The sequence below is a fragment of the Polypterus senegalus genome, chromosome 7, assembly GCF_016835505.1.
Source record: "Polypterus senegalus isolate Bchr_013 chromosome 7, ASM1683550v1, whole genome shotgun sequence".
Classification (NCBI taxonomy): Eukaryota; Metazoa; Chordata; class Cladistia; order Polypteriformes; family Polypteridae; genus Polypterus; species Polypterus senegalus.
Genome location: NC_053160.1, coordinates 18,852,574 through 18,870,906, shown reverse-complemented (window position 1 = coordinate 18,870,906; position 18,333 = coordinate 18,852,574). Strand labels below are relative to the sequence as shown.

At 35.8% G+C, this 18,333-nt stretch overlaps 1 protein-coding gene across 4 annotated transcripts in view; it reads left to right on the top strand.

Annotated features, from left to right (window-relative positions):
* The window catches only part of pax5 (paired box 5), a 252,687-nt gene that overhangs the window by 183,617 nt on the left and 50,737 nt on the right, over positions 1–18,333 (top strand). The window lies entirely within an intron of this gene.

Below are 18,333 nucleotides of genomic sequence, written 5' to 3'. Positions count from 1 at the left end.
ATGACTTGGAAGAGATGTTGAACTTTGTATTTAATTTCCAGATTATTTTTTTTAAATAAGTTTTGTCCACTTAATTGCTTCTTTCACATGCTACAGGATTCACTAATTGTACACAATTAAAGACAAAATAAATACCATGCAGGGGACCTCCCTACTTGAACGTACTAAATTGGCATGGTGTTTTTAATTTCATGAACTAAGGGTAAATACATGTTCTTATTTTTTAACATTTAAGTTTTATGAAGTTAGCATTGTGATCTCTGTGTATGTATACTAACGGATTATCCTTCCAGTCTATGTAGTGTTTTCCAGTTGATCTACACATTTATACATATTAGAGACTTCCTGAGAATTCTATTAAAGTACTGGGTTACCTGATTAGCAAGTGTGGTACAAGAAAGAAACAAATGCAAAGTACTTTGGAAAAGATAGATCAATAGGTAGGCAGCAATGTGGGTGAAAGCGTTCTGGGACCAAGAAGGAAGCACATTCTATTCCCTCAGGATGCCTGAAAGTAAATGACACAAAAAGGCATTACAGAGAGCTGATCTTTTACATAAAGTGAGAAGGGCTGAAATGTAAGGTCCAGGAGGATAGTTATAACTCTTCAGACCATTAAGTGGCAAGATATGGTCCCTAAATGAAAGGAGTGTGGACATGTTGCCTTTTTAAAGAAGGCAGACAGCAAACTGCCATTAAAGAACTCTTTAAGGGCTACTGAAAAACCTGGAATGCAGGAACACCAGTTATAGCCTAATGCTTCATAAGAAAAAAAGGAACACTCCAAATGCCTAATGCATGGAGAAGGGTTACAGTATAAGTGACTGGAGCAGGGTATTTAAAGCTGTCTGAAACCAGAGTGCTCATTGAGGACTGAGGGCTGAGATGAGACACTGGTTCAGTGGCAAATGTAGAGGCCAGCAGTGTATGGAAAAACAAAAAATAAATGATTTTGTCTTTCAAAAGAGGTGGACATGTGGCTAAGCAGCCCTAAATGAAAGCCAAGCCTTCAGGATTCATGTATGTTATTATTGTTTTATCACTCTCTTGCATGCTTTATTTTTTTATTAAGCACACTATTTGGGAACATTTTTGCCTCATTCCAGAAGAGCAATATCTATCTATCTATCTATCTATCTATCTATCTATCTATCTATCTATCTATCTATCTATCTATCTGTCTGTCTGTCTGTCTGTCTGTCTGTCTGTCTGTCTGTCTGTCCATTTATCCATCCATCCATCCATCCAACCAAGAACTGTGGAAATCCTACATAACATGGGTGAGGTTTTGTTGGGGGGGTTTATATTGGTTACCTAAGGGGTGGTGAGAAGGGGACGGAGGTGAAGAGGGCTCTGCTGCATTGTTGCAAGATTTCCAAGCAGTACTTGGTAATGTTATAAAGATCGTTAAAAATCATTTACACAAATGAAAATATTCAAAAGGGCGGCACGGTGGCGCAGTGGTAGCACTGCTGCCTCGCAGTTAGGTGGCCCAGGTTCGCTTCCTGGGTCCTCCCTGCGTGGAGTTTGCATGTTCTCCCTGTGTCTGTGTGGGTTTCCTCCGGGCGCTCCGGTTTCCTCCCACAGTCCAAAGACATGCAGGATAGGTGGATTGGCGATTCTAAATTGGCCCTAGTGGGTGTGTTTGTGTGTGTCCTGCGGTGGGTTGGCACCCTGCCCGGGATTGGTTCCTGCCTTGTGCCCTGTGTTGGCTGGGATTGGCTCCAGCAGACCCCCGTGACCCTGTGTTTGGATTCAGCGGGTTGGAAAATAGATGGATGGATGGAATTTATTCAAAATTGCTATAAATAACAACTCTACATTGACATCAAAGCCTAAAAACAGAAATCCATTATTATATGTATTATGAACTGGAATAATCTCTACCAGCCACAAAGTACAAAAGTTATTCATTACTTTTACTCACCCAAACCCAGTGTCTTCAATTGTCTCTTTTTCTCTACCATGTTATCAAGAAGAGCAACTCATCATGCACTATAAAAAAATGGGCTATTGATTTGTGACACTTCATTCTGTTTCCTCATGGCTTAGTTGCATGGCATAATCTGCATTTTTTATAAGTCCTCAGTGTTTTTCTAATCATTTTTGGACATGCCACACCACAGATAAGTGTGGAACACACAGTGTTGATTGGTAATGCAAACTAAATGATCACATACAAGTGGACACTGATTTTGGTTGTTTTAAAATTCTAAGTAATCTGATCTATCTATTGTGGCTTGGCAGATAAGGTGATAACCTCTAAAGAACAAGGTTGCTCTCTCAGTCTCCATGATACCTTAATGGACTTACCTTGCAATACTCATATAGCTGCTGTAGAAGAATATGGCAAAAAAGACAAAAAAATAAACAAATCACCAACTTTGACAAGCTTACTGCCACTGTAAATGCACCAATGCAAACACCGTCCCCAGGCAATGTTGTTTTACATGTAATTCAACAGTGTACATTTTGTGTATCCGTAGATGTTAATTTTTTATTTTGGCCATTTAAAAATCAGTTAATCTTTTAGAATATGCTTAAGGTCCTAGTGATGACAAAATATCAAAAAGCGGGTGCTAAAATGGGCAGATGGGTTCTTTAAATAAATAAAAAAAATATAATACAATAACAAAAAGAAATATCTATAAATAATATTGTGAAATTGTATGTATTTAATAGAGTGTGCTAGTGTCTAAGGTGCTAAACTGTAAATGACAAGGAAGGCTGGTATAGTCTACGCCTCTTGCTTATTGTGAATCCTTAAGCTGAGTTTTTTTTTTTGTTTTTTCTGTCCACCCTGGCCATCGGACCTTACTCTTATTCTATGTTAATTAATGTTGACTTATGTTTATTTTTTATTGTGTCTTCTATTTTTCTATTCATTTTGTAAAGCACATTGAGCTACATTTTTTGTATGAATATGTGCTATATAAATAAATGTTGATTGATTGATTGAAGTGTCACCCAAGACACCACCACTTGGGCTGGAGAAATTTAAAAATCATTGTAATGTACATTTGAGGTATCACTGGTGCAGATTATACTATGAAAAGTCACCATATAAAATACAACTAAAAATAAAACAGTAACATATTTGCTTTCTTAGTACGGGGAAGGCAATATTAACCTCCTTTGGATTAACCCCAAATATAACTAGGGCTCGGAATTCTGTGCAATCACGGTTAAACCCGAGTCAGACTCCAGGTGACGTGTAATGATTTGGTTTATAGTGCACACACACAAAAAGAATATTTCTATACTTTTTGCCACTTTATGGCAAGTCTAAGGTAACTTTATCAATATTCATGAGTTCAACCATCCATCCAATGAAAAGCACAGTGGCAAAGGAAAAGCCGTAAAAGTCAGTTTTAAAATGAACTGAAACTGAACCATTAATCAAATTGAGTGATAGTGATGATGATGTGAATTGGTCATCAAATGATGACACAGAAATTGAAACTAATGCATGATATGGAACCGTACCTCTGAACTGCCATGATATGCCTGGTCAATTCTGTTGCATGAAGCTTCAGCATGGTGGGACAGAAAGGCAAAATAATTGTGATCAATTGCAAGGACAAACAAGATGTTAGCTCCCTAAGCACTGGTCACAATGCAACAACTGTCAATATTTGTGTCAGGGAAATATTTGTGTTGCTAAGCCTTGCACTGTGGTCGCCCGCAATAACATAAGGGGTGCATCGATTGTGCACATAAATATTCAACTCTTTAGTGTTTAAGTTAACAGAAAAAAATATAAGAAAAGTGCACAAAGAAACCCACTTCTAATGTCCTGATTGCAACATTGGGCTGTGTATTAGTGACTGTCTCACAATATATAACACAAAGGACGCGTACTAAATCTTCATCAGTACAGAAGTGGACACTAGGCATACCTTTTCTACTTTACATATTTTGACGTTTTGTTATCAATATGTTTCTGTTATACGTAGTAACCCTTTTTCTTGTTGCAAAAATTCAATATTTTTGGCTCGTTTTTACTGTGGTAAATATAATGATAAGGAGGCCTATGCATAAGTCCGGTATTTTTCAAGTTGGCGTTACTTCTTCACGAACATTGTATATATGCATTTGCCACATAAAACTATGTTCTAAAGTTAAGCATTTTCTATACATTTTGTAAAATGCATAGTCACAGGTGTTTTATGATGCAACAAAAGCCTAAAAACGAATCAAATACTTCCATTTTTCAAGACAAGAAAGTTGTTGAGCATTAATCTCCATCTTGAGATTACACACACATTGTAAAATAGCTTATACATGTCATTTTCAAGGAAACTAACACCAAAATTATGAGATTCCACCATTTTAAAAGAAGGCCAGCTGTGCATGGTAACTCGGTGCTTATCTTTTCCTTAACAACTTTTCACCCCCCAGGTGTGTGTTTTCTTTTTAAAGACAAAGTCACAATAAACTGTTTGTGCCATACGGTTGGTATTGTGTTGATTCACTTCCATATTTACTTGAGAACTTCTCCAGGGAAGGCCATTCCTATCACACAAGTGAATAGGAAGACGTATCCTTACCTTAAGAAAAATAGTACCAGGAGTATACGATAAAGGGATTATTTCCAGATCTCTTTTGTTGTCACAAACATAAATCGGTAATCCGTTTTTTAGGCTAAGTTTTTAGGCTTTTATTTCCCAGGGCAGCTCCATGCCCCATTAGTTACATTTTAAAATTTTAATAAAATATTTCCTTTTTTAAAATTTGTACAACATGCAATTTCATATCACAAATGCGTATATACCATGTTTGTGAAGAAATAAGTTTTTTCTTGAAAAATACCAAATATATCCTTTAATTGCTATGTAATTTCACCATTTTTAAGTGTTTCTTATTAGTTAAATTCAATATTTTGAAGCTAAATCTTTTAAAGAAAGCTTGCCTCCTCAATACAGGAGAGTTAATGAAAAATTGTACAGGCTGCAATATCCTGGAGAGGAGTGTTTTTCCTGGGGTTGAGCCATTAGGAGCATGGTTCAAATGTCCATACTTTTCCTTATGTCAACATCAAGTGTGAGTGACCTCAGAAATATATTCAAATGGTTCCTGCAGTAAAGTGGCTTAGCTGTCATTAAATTCAAATAAGGAGATGTTTAAACACTGCTCATTGATTTATACAACTCTTGCCACTGCTGTATTAGAAATGGACCAACAATGGCCCTGTTACCCTTTCTTCATTTCTTCAAAAGTCCCAGAGGGCCAACATGTCTTTGGCGTTTCTTTCTTCCACTTGCCTGACAGTTTTTGCTGTCTCTTGAGAGACCAGGGCTTGGCATTGGACTGAAATATGGGGGCAGAGGAAAAAGAGGATGAGATTTTCCATAAGTGAAATCATGAAAATGTAGTCATTAACAGTACTTGGAAACCCAGCTGTCCTCTCTGAACACTGGTAATTTGTTTTTAATGAAAAACATGCAATGACCCCTAACAAATGAATTCATTCTCACACAGGCTGTTTATAATGACCAAAACAGTGTGGAAGCTAATAGCCCAAAGAAAAATGCCACTAGAATTAAAAAAAATTACTTTAAAGAATATTTTACAGTCTCTTTGTCATTGGGACAGGCTCTGCTAATTCATCCTCTGAGAAGAATGGGTAAGGTTTCATTTCTAAAGACCTGAGCTTGCTTTTTACATACACATCAGTGAACACGTAGAGTTTGTGTTATTTTATTACTGTTACAATCACATGAATAAATATCTGATCACATGAGTTTCATTTTCAACATATTTTATAGCTGGCCTTTCAAGATATAAAAAATATTTTACTTATATACAAACTTATTGCTGAATTTGAATAACATAAATAAAGCAACAAATTAATCCAATGAAATTAATTTAAATTTTAAACATAATCTGTTTTCTTTACATTTAGTCACCTTTCCTTTGTAATTATTGCACTTAAAAGAAAAATGTTCTTTTACATGTGCATAAAGCTTTTATTATTTCGAACTGAAACGCATAATTAACTGCAAACTCTCTTTACTTTAATGCATGTTTATATAATTTAAATCTGTTATTGTGCTACTTTAAATGAACCTATTTTCTAATCCCTATACCCAACTGCAGTACATGTTGCAAAGAAATAGATACACAGAGTCATCAAAGAAATGGATTTTATGTTTGTGGGAAAACTCATTTTGAAAACAGCTGAAAATATCTGTTGTAAGAAACTGCAGACAGATGTCAAAACTATCATGGCTTCCTTTTAAAGCAATTATCTACAAGGTGAATGGCCTTTAATTGTCATTTGTTAGCGCTGATGGTGAAAGCCCCCGTCATGCATGTTATCATTAGATAGATTTGAGCTGAGATTTAAAGGCTGCCATTTTATAGGCACCAACATACTAAAGAAATCATTTAAGAATTCCAGCAGGGAATTACATCTGGACACAATGTAACGCTGAATTAGATCAAGAAGAAAAAGCAAGCTGCTTTCATTTCAGCCGATTGGGCAGAGATCCTTGTGTGGTACTACTGCTTTCTACCACCTGCTTATGAAAACAAAGCCTTCTTCCTGGCAAAGAAAACAGAGTAGCTGAGGAATGAAAAGTAACACATGACAGTGAAGTCCTCTTTGCATAAAATCATGCATTACGTATCGGTGACTTTTCAATAATTTATCAGTTTAATTATGAATTCTTTGAATTGTTCAATATTACAGACATGCACTAAATAAATATAGTTTCTGTGAAAATACAGTTAAATTTAAAAGGCAATACAGAGACAACTCCATACTTAACACACACATAGTAGTAATGAGCAGTTATCATTGGGAAGAATGTGGTGTAAATTGTCCTGTGCTTACTGAATGATTATATAAAGAAAGAGAATTTTACTGTATCTAAAAAACAGTAAAACATTTTAGGGAATAATTAATTTACTATTAAAACTCATTAAATTCAATTCGGGGTCATCCATTGTTATAGGAAAAATTTGACACAAAGTAGGATCCAAGACTCAATGGCATGACATTCTGTCACAGCACAAGCTTGCTTACACACAACCAGACTTATGTATTTAATACCTTTTCTGTGCTCAAAGCAAGAAAGTTAGAAAGAACAATAGGACACATACAACAATAATACTTGTATGAAACACTTAAGATTAATACAGATTATACAAGGCATTGAAACAGAGTAAGAGATAATAAACAAGAATAACATACAAAATACAAATACTAAATGAAAGCCCTGAACCAATAATATAAATTATGATTCAGACTCCAGAGCATCTTGACAAAGTGGATAAAGAGAAGTTACACACACACACACACACACACATATATATATATATATATATATATATATATATATATATATATATATATATATATATATATATATATATATATCTGTATCTCTCTATATAAATCCTAAGCCTAAAAGTGCAACAATTTTGTGCACCGATTTTATGTGATGTTTTTTGTCACACTTTAAATCGGGCTTATTTTAAAACCTACATATATATGTTTGGTATCATTCTTTTCAGAATTTAACGAACTTTAATGTAATGTTGTTAGATTTTCAGATTCTTATTCCATTTTTAAATTATAAACTAAAATATCAAGAAAGTCTGGTTTTTATTTTTGATCGAGTAAACGTTCTTTCACAGGAACAAACTATTAAAAAAATATCTATTCATAAGACCAATGTTTGTATTTAGGTGATTTAGTTAGCTGAAGGTCGAGTTACGATGACCCATTGCATACCACTTTAGTATTCATGTGATTTTTTTTGTTATTTAAATGAGTCATTTTTTTAAAAAAAGTTTTTCTATCTATAAAAATGTCAGTTAAAACGAATGGATCGTTTATTGACTCTCTTATAAATACTCATCGAGCATAGTGGATCTCAATTTTAACGGGAATACCCCAATCAGTAAAAAAGTAAATATTTCATTCTCATTTCATGATTTTTACTCCGTAAAATAATTAATTTTTCTTTTATATATTATTTAATTTTGTGATTTTTGACTCCAAGAAACAATAATTTTTCTTTTGTACATTTACAAATTTTACTAATATTCTGTCCGCAACTGAGGGTTGGGCGCCAAAGGCCGCCGGGGGGCTTGCCCCCTAGTATATATATATATAGCCAATATAGATTTTATATATATTATATATATATGAGGCACATTCAAAAAGTTTCTGCACTTTTATATTTTTGTTGGAAGGTGGGAGGAGTAGTTATTGGGCAATGAAAAGTTGATATAATGCTGAGAAAATTGCATTGCAAAGGATGCTAACTATGTAGACAACTGATGTAATTTGTTTTTGAAATTAAATAGAATTAAAAAAAAGTGTGGAAACTTTTTGAACATCCCTTGTATATATATATAGCCAATTAGGGTCAGTGGTAACTTAACATGCATATCTTTGGGATTTGAATGGAAAACACACATGGACACAAGGCACACGGTGATTATGCAAGCTTACCTGGACTGTGACCAGGTTAGAAACTTCAGGAGATGTGAGGCAGCAACCCACCAGCTGTGCCACCCTGTTGGAAAAATCTTAAAATTGTTAAAAAGTTTTGCAGTTAATTTCCAAATACCAGTACAGTAACCACATATAGGACTTTATAGACAGAAATGCGTAATATTTAAAGACTGAAACCACATGCTGGCATAACAGCCAATACATTTGCATTTGCTTACATGTTCTTTACCCATTGTTTCAATTGTACACTGTATTTTGCTAGGCCACACTTATGTTTTTAATTCCTTACCTTACATTCCTCAGGAAAAAAATAAGAAAATTAATAATTGGACACATTTAAGAAGACTACATTTTGCATATGTATATAAATATTGCAGCAAAGATTGAGTTTTGCTCCCTGTCATAGAACTGAACACACTAGGGATCTAATTGGTTGTCACTGCACAATTAGCAGATTTGCACAGCTTTGAACTGTTACAATTATTTTCATGTTAAATTAATTTTTCAAGAAAAGGATTCTGCTTTTAGGCATCATCATCATCACTGAAACTATATTTGATTTTAGAGCAAACAATGGTTAGTCAACCACACAGTTGTCTGTGGGTGCGGCGTCATCAATGTGCCTAAAACTCCTAAAAAACTGCTGGAAAAAATATTGTGTAGCATGTGTACTGCATTTATTAAACAGTACATATTTTAACTCTATATATGTGTTAATATGTTTACATGAAATATACATCTGCCCCATGGAGGAAAATTGATTTTGATTTCCATGGGCTACAAATACAATAAGATTATTTTCAACAAACATGTCAAAATCTCCCTCTAACTATATATGTATTTTATTTAAGCATATTTCTTTGCTTGTGGACTTCCAATATTTTTGAGAGACATTTTAGAGGCAGAGCAGAAAGTGGTTTCAAATGCATTTAATATTCATGTATTGATTTTTAAATGATATACAATTGCTGTACAAAAAAACCTTCCGTTCACTGAAGTGTCAAATGCAGACATGAGACAACTGTTTGCTGTCAAGTGTCCATCATTTAAACTTTAAATTATTTACACTCAGAAATTCAAGTGATCATATTTAAATACCAAGAAGGGTGTCAAAATCATGTGAATACATATAATTTTTAAAATTTGAATTTCTTCTATAACTATAGAATATGTGGCATAAATGTAGCATTTTCCAAACATAGATTACGTCATTTTAATCACATCAAGGAATGATAATATTTAAAAACAGAGCTTTAAATAATTTGGTAGTAATGTAAATTTATAAATAGATTGTTGTTGCCTTCAGAATTTCATTTCAATGTTGGTGAAACAATGAAATCAAAATGAAATTATTGACTAAAATGTCTCAAACCAATTATACAAAAAAATGAAACAGAAGGAAATGTCTTATTTCTATTAATTAAGCATTGAGCAGAACAATTCCTTCTTGGATGAGCCAAACAGTAGCAGCATTCATCCTCTGTTTACAAATGTTGTATCTGGATGTGTGCAGTTATTTGCTCTGGTTGACTTTTTTTTCAAGTTGATTTTTGGATGGCTTCATATCAAGGAGTTATGGGACATCTCTTGATTAGCTGGCTGTCCTAAGTTGCTAAATGGCACCTCAATTATTTTTTACTGCATGGTGCTTGTTGTTCATATTCTATGGGGAAACAGGAGTCATATTAGGGAAAAAATGACATGCTACTTAGTTGAAATTTAAAAACTGATGAAAAAAGATATAAAATTTGCCCTGTGCTGTTGTTTAGTGACTCCCACCTTAATAAAAGGATACGTGTCCGTTCGGTCTGTCCGGTTGCTATGTCTCTGTCATTCTAAAAGATGGCGCAACCCAAACATTTTTAGGAATAAAACGCATTGCATCTGTCATTCCAATAGATGGTGCATCACAAATGTTACCACTGTGTAATGCTATCCTGAACCCAATTGCTACATAAAAGGACTCCTAAAATGAGTGTCTAATAAATAAGAAAAAATAAGGAGCTGACTTTAAACCGTGTAACATTGGCACCTGTTATAAACTCCACACTTGAAATAAAACACGCTAGCATGGCTCTTTTAATTTTCATATGATGTATCAAATCATCAGGACACAGAAACAAATTTGCAAAGAATCAAAACACAGATGACATAAAACACTGTCCCAGTTTTGAAGAGTCACTGCAACAAACTTGTTAAACGTATCCATCCATTTGGAAGCTTAAATTCAGCATGAAATCTAAGTAATCCTGGCATTGACCTGGGTACTCAGCCACGTAGAAAACGGCTCTTCTCAACGCTCCTAAATCCAACTTCTCTGTCCTTTTTGTTCTCTTCCTGTGGAGTTAAGTCCTCCAAAAGAATAACCTTGTATTACCACTACCAGGTACACCTTCCTTATTTTCACAACCTTTGGCGCCTCTGCTTTAAATATTGCTTCCTGTATTGCCTTTCTACTGTGACCTCAAAAGTACAAGTTTATTCTTTAATTACACTGAAAAAGAAAAAGAAACATGTCAGAAACAGATGCATATGAAACACCCTGTTTAATGTGTATGTACTTGTACCACACAATGTAGTTTTTGTTACAACTGCTTTATGAATCCCATACCAAATGACATACATACATGACGCACTGCACTGCAAACGTTAACACTGAGGCCCATGTTGATTATTTAGATTTCAACCAGACAGGTAGCACAGCTAGTTAGAAATTAAAAATATAAGATCAACAAAAACAGTTTTTAGAAACTGGGACTTCTTAAATTCGGTTCCAATGAAACTTACTCAGAGCTCTGCCTAAATGCAGCAATAATCATTATTTTCAAACTTTCTGTTTCATCAATGGATGAGAATTCCACCCTTTTTATTGTTTCTGACCAGTGTTGAAATCAGAGAAATCTATCTATCTATCTATCTATCTATCTATCTATCTATCTATCTATCTATCTATCTATCTATCTATCTATCTATCTATCTATCTATCTATTGTGCCTCCTCCAGACCGCGAGGGGGCGTCCGTCCTGGTTATGTTGGGGGCCTCGGGTACAGGGCTTGGAAGCCCAACCCTGTAGGGGCCCGTGGCCACCGCCAGGCGGCGCCCCGGTGCCTGAGGAACCCTGGAGCCCAGCACTTCCGCCACACCAGGAAGTGCTGGGGGGGAAGAAGACAGGAGACACCCGGACGGCTTCCGGGTGCACAGCCGGCACTTTCACCACACAGGGGTGTGTCCAAAGGGGAGTGCCGGGAAGCAGCTGGAGCCCATCCGGGTTCCTACTTAAGGGGCCGCCTCCCTCCAGTCATCAGCGGAAGTCGGGTGGAAGAGAGACGGAGCTGGAGAGAGGACTGGAGGCGGCCAGGAGAAAGGCAGAGAAACTGTGTGGCCTGGACTTTGGGGAAATCAGTGCTGGAGGCACTGGGGTTTGTAGTGCACGTTAAAATTGTAAATATTATTGTAAATAAACGGTGTGTGGTGGAACCATGTTGTCCATCTGCCTGTGTCCGGGTCACAGTCCACACCATCTATTTTAGTTAGTATCTGCTTTGTTTTTGGTGTATTTGAACATGCCTGAAATTTTATATGTAATGGTAGTGTATTTAGTGAGTATTATAATGTGTTCTTGCATTGTTTTATTTTTGAAAGTTGCGGCTGGGTGAGGAGGGCTATGCTACAACAAAGTCCTGATGTATTGTACTTCTGAGGTGACCATGATAGACCGGTCGTCTAGCTCCATGAAGAGGATTACTTGTGTTCTTTTTTGTGTGTTGTTTTTATTCCATTTTTCCGATACCCATTGGATGCCCAGCCTACCTAGAAGGGGTCTTTCTCTGAATTGCCTTTCCCAGCATTTCTTCCATTTTTTCCCTACATGGATTTTTTTTTGGGAATTTTTCTTTTTGTCTTCTTAGAGAGTCAAGGCTGGGAGGCTGTCAAGAAACAATGCCTGTTAAAGCCCATTGAGGCATTCCATGAGTACACATTGTTGAAATACATTGATGTTGTTGATGGTGATATAAAAGTAAATATTTAGGCATCTTTGAAGAAGTTATTTAGTTATCCAGATTTATCTTGCTCAACTGGAAGAATCCCACACTACTTCTTTTATGTCAGTGGTAACTGATGTCCAGTGCTATATGAAATTGGAAAAAATCTAATTCTCACTTAGTAGAGCTGTTCATAACTTTTTTACAATATGGTAGTATCTAATCAATAACATTTCAGAATAAACTTCTATATCGAGGAAAAGGATACTCTTCCTTCCTTGCTGGTTGTTGGCTCTCCTTTCTCTTTTTTGAATTTTGGTTTAAGTTTGACTTGATTGTATGGAATGTTATTTGCTTTGAATAAAAAAATAAATGAAAATAAATAAATAAATCTATATTTATTATTTTTATATATTTTATATATATATATATATATAGAGAAGTTATTGGGTTAAATATGTGGGTCATCTGTTAGTTAATGAAACAAGCAGGGTGATCTTTTTGTTCATTTTTAGTGTATCATTAGATAGGTAGTATATCCAGTGCCAGCACTAGGTTATTTTGTGGCCTAGGCCAAGCTTATTGTTGCGCCAACTGACTGCTCAGTAGCTAACCCCCCCTTAGGATCTGCACCCAAGCAAATGCCTAATTTGCCTTAATGGTGACTATACCTCATATTATTTATATTAGTAAGTAGAAAGTTTCAATAAAAACCATTCAGTTGCATTTCACAAGATGGAGTGAAATATAGACATTTGTAAATGAAGAACCTTCATTTGACCTGGCATATTTTATTGCTATTATGTTACTGTTTGTATTAAGTGTTTATTGCTACTTATAACATTACTTTCTGTTATTCAACACTATTTTATAGAAACTTGTCAAGATGTTACTTTTTAAAAAATTCTTTTAGCTAATTTAATTGGGCATATTTAAAAATAAAAACTGTCAGAGGCATGCACCACATGTTTTTAGGATAATATTACTGCTACTGATAGTTTTGTGGTGAAAACTCAAGCAAATCAGAATTTAATTTTCTTGTGACAATTCTGGATGGTGGTTAGCTCCCTTAACTCACAACACCAGCAGCTTGGGCTTGATTCTCAATTTGGCCATTGTGTGTGAGGTCTGATTATTTTGTTCCTGCATACACACAGCCTTTTGTCATTTGCCTCAGTTTCTTTTAGACCCTTGTGTTAGGTTATGTGATGTGGATTTAATACATCCAGTGCTATTGAGACAGCCTTCAACTCTGTGCCTATCAATAGGGGAAAAAGTGAATTCTGAAAATGGGTGGACAAGTGCCAAGTCATGTTAGGGCATAAGTGTGAAAGAACAATTAATCATGGATGTCAGGCAAAATTTTGTAAAACAATACTGGCAATTTACATGGTGTTAGTTAGTTTTTTCATTTTGCTCACAGTTTCCTAAAGCAAAATTGAGTTTACAAATGAGTTTATTTTGAAAATGAAAAAAACCTTTTCTGCAATACTTTGGTTTGTGAGGAGCCGCTTAGTTAGTGCTGTTTCTGAACATGCCTGCCACAAACAGCATCTTTTCCCTTATTTGAGATGTAGGATTTCATAGAGGGAAGATGTCATTGCACCTTAAATGCATTTTTAAAATCAAAAAATATTAGAGTTTTATTTTTTTTTTAACTATGCTGTGTTTGAATTTTTTACTTCATTGTTCCCCGAGCTTTAGGTAGCAACTAAAAGAATGAAATTAAAAGTACAGGAAGCAGAATGTAAGTTCCTAAGCATGGCTGGCAAACTCTGCACTGTGAATAGGGTGAGGATTTTGGCAAAACAGGAGGACCTCAGAGTAGAAGTGCTGCCCTGACAGATTGGGATGAGCCAGCTGAGGTGCATTGGATGTGTAGTTAGAATGCTGCTGGGTATCTGCCTTGGGATGTGGACCATGCACAGCCTTCTGGGAGAAGACCCAGGAAACCCTGATGGGACTGAATTTCTTTACTGGCCTGAGAAGGTTTGGAAATTCCTCAGAAGGAGGTGGAAGACATTGCTGAGGACAGAGTGGTTTAGTTAGGTCTCCACAATATGTTAGCACTGCAACCTTCACCAGGATAAATGGAGTTAAAGTGAAACTGAAACGTTCTGTGTAAAGATTCCAGTGTTAAAATGGGACCATAGATTGTTCCAACAACATCATCAACAGCATCCAAAATATTGGAAAATTGTTAAACAGGTCAAAATCCATATTTTTACATCATAGGTAGGAAACATTTTGTGGAATCTGAAAATTGCCTTTAAGAAAGAGTATGTAGGAAACAAGCTACAGTATCTTGTCTTTGACAAGATATTAAGACTTTTTTACTCAAATGAATTTTATGGACATGTAATAATAGTACCTATTAAACTTGCAAACATAAGAATCTTAATTTTTATTCAGTAAACTCAATGGATTACTTCATACTTAGCCCCTTAGGCTCAGGCCCCCCACGATGACAAATTGGATTAGGTGGTTTGGTGAATGTTATGTTATTTAATAATATAATTTCCTAAGATAGTATGACATGAAGTTATTTGCTGGGCATAACTGCAGAAAGATACAATAATAAAACATTTACATAAAGAAAGCTGAGTTGAGGATAGCATGAAAGCTAAAAAACACCAGACATGACAAAGTACCTGTCTATGATGAGCACTGAGAAATGAAATCCTCTGAAGCTGGCCCTTTACCTTCTCTAAAGCCTGGCTGCATGCATCTCAGTGATACTCATTTAGTTTTTGTCTTCAAAACACTTTATGTACATTTTTGCAGGCAGTTCTCCCACCTTACTTAAAGAAAACTACATTTTTACCATTATTCATATTTTCTGGTGCAGCTGTCCTTTTGTATTGTACTACTGGTGATTCAAAACAGTATTTATAATTGCTTACCTAGGCACCTTTTAAACTTTCTGTCACAAAGGATACTATGTAAAATTTAATTTGAGCAGCTGAAACATAAGATAGATAGATAGATAGATAGATAGATAGATAGATAGATAGATAGATAGATAGATAGATAGATAGATAGATACAGAAGCTCAATACACAAATACAAAAATATAGAAACTACAAACCCCCTCAAATACACACCAGAATTACTAAAAATAAATACAAATTTTGATTTGGCTAAAGATAAAAATGCAGTCTCAGTCCCACTCCCAGTGAAGCATTATGCATGCACATTGCTGTTGGTATAAAGGAGCTCCCTGTAGTGTTTCTTGATGCTATTCTGCTGAATGATTCATTGGATGAAACTCTTCAGTGTTAGAGGATGTGCAGCATTGTTCATAATGGCACTCAGTTATGTCTTCATTCTGTCTGCCTTTAATACCTCCAGGAGTCCAGAATGTGCCCCATAACTGAGTGATGGAAATCACACTAGCCATCAGAGAGTTTTAGAAGATGTGAAGGATGTCATTACCCACATTAAAGAAGCACAGTCTCTTAAAGAAGTGTGTTCTGACACCAGTCCAACCTGTTATCGATATGGACCCGCAAGTACTTGTACAAGTACACCACCTCTACATTCACTCCCTGAATAGTGACTGGAGATAGAATCTGTTTGGTGAGGTGAACGTATGAGAAATAACCAGTTTAATTGGTTTTGGGGATGTTAAGATGGAGAAAACTCACTTTGCACCAAGAAACAAACTTCTCCCTCTGACTCCTCTACTCTGTCTTATCACTCTTGCTAATACACCCCATTAGTGCAGAAACATCTGAGAAGAGAGAAGAACACAGGGCTGCTCCTTATGGTGATCCAGTGTAATTTACGTTCACATCAGAGACGCAGTCATTGAGTCTCACAAACTGCAGTCATCACATTCTCAAAGCCCATTAATACCACTCTGACTTGTGAAATCAGAGCCTATCTATTGCACCCACACATAAGGGTAATTTAGAATTACTAATTAACTAAACACTGGGAAGCATGCAGACTTCACACAAACAAAGTTTAAATCTAGGGTCCCAGAGCCTGGAGCCAGAAGTGCTAACTTCCACATCATTGTTGCAAATCCTCATTGAAAAATGTGATCTTTTTCTTTTTGCAGGCAACGTGGCCTTGTGGTTAGCACAATGTGTTGAAACCCCATGATTATTTCTTGCCTCACTGACTGTGTTTCCTTAAGTAATACACATAGCATGCCTATAAAATATACTTAAAATGTTATATTCCAGTTATGTATTGAAAAAGGCCAACGTGTTGGTGTTTCTCTTTTGAAAGATTCATTTCTCTGTTTTCCTAATCTGCATACCTAGTTCATGGCTGCAGACAGCTGTTGGTTACAGTTAGCAGCACTGGGTCATGAAAGTTCATCTTTTTTTCTGAAGGTGCTCAATGAAATAAATTTTATTTGTGTTTGTTTAGTCAAAAAACTCTGTGATGCATTTGTTTCTATAATAGGATTAGGGTTTCTGGACAAAAGCAGAGCAAATTTTACAAATTCACTCGGTTTATTTTTGGTCATTATGCAGATGATACTCCGTACATGTTCTCATACTGTATTATTTTATACAGAATGAAAGGGGGGAAAAGCTTATTTATTTTGTATAGTAGTCATGCACTTTATTTATTAGAATTTCAAGAAGTCACAAGCTAAAAAAATGAATGTTTCTCACAATTTAAATTGATAGGCTGCATGAGGTTTGAAAATGTTCTCTGCAGTTTTGAAAATAATAGTAAAATGATAAAACAGAAGAATAGAACTCAAGCAAACCAAAACATACTCAGAATGCATGAAAATATAAGGGTCAGAGTTTATCAAAATTACACATTGTTTGATGTGTCTCCACAATTTGCTTGCCGAGGATGCAAGATCAGCCTAAGCACTGTTTCAAACATAAACTGCCGCAGCTCACAACGGGCTTTCTGGTGAGCTAAGCCAGGTCAAAGAAATTAGCATGCAAATTCTCCTAATTCGGCAGCTGAGCTGTCAGGCTTGTATCCAGCCGCTTGCTTCATTTGAGAATGTTGACAGGAGCGGCCGCCAGCATCCCACCCGCAGGAAGCTCCAGCGAGCACAGGCTGCAAAGGGGCAATTCGTGAGTGACAGTCTGGTAAGTCTCAGTCAAAAAAATCAGGCTCATCAACTTGTAGTAGTGCACTGCCTCTGAGAAGGCAGTGGTGGTTGGGGGGGTTCATTCTCTCAACAACCTTAAAGCATCTTTCACTTGAACCTCCTCAGTCTAAGTACCCTCCTATGCACTGTTGGATTCCGTCTTGCTCGTAAAGATGAGGGCAGACAGGGGACTTTAATATTCAGATATCGATTTATGAATTGCACAGCATTAGGTTTGACATTCCAGATGTTCTTACTGGGCACCTTCTGTCTAAAGGCCAACTTTAAAATGACTAATACAGCACAGCGTGATATATGTAAAATAATCTACAGACATTAGAAGAAAAAATACCTTTATATTATAGGCCTCTAAAGTGGTAAAAAAAGGGAAAATGAGATATATGCCCTCTAGAGAATATTCAAAATATGTGAAATACTGTTACGATTCCTTTTATTAAATATTACACTTGCAGTAAATTCTTCACAAGCAGTGGAAAGCTTGAGACAGAAAAAAATGTAAAATTGAAATGATTTAAATATTGTTCAAATACTTGACATCTCTGATTCCAAAAACTACAGTCTTCTTGAAAGCTTCCACACCATTAGGACAGGTTTTTCCTCAGGTAAGTTGTTAAATAATTAGTCAAATGTTGCCAGAGCCTTATTTGCACAACACCTATGGAGTTTTTTTCTCTATTTTACATCCTTGCAGTAGCCCCATCTGGATATATTTGAATTAACTTTTATGAGTTAAATATTCTTCTCCCTCCTAAATACATTATGTAGCCTTGTCTATAGGTTATTA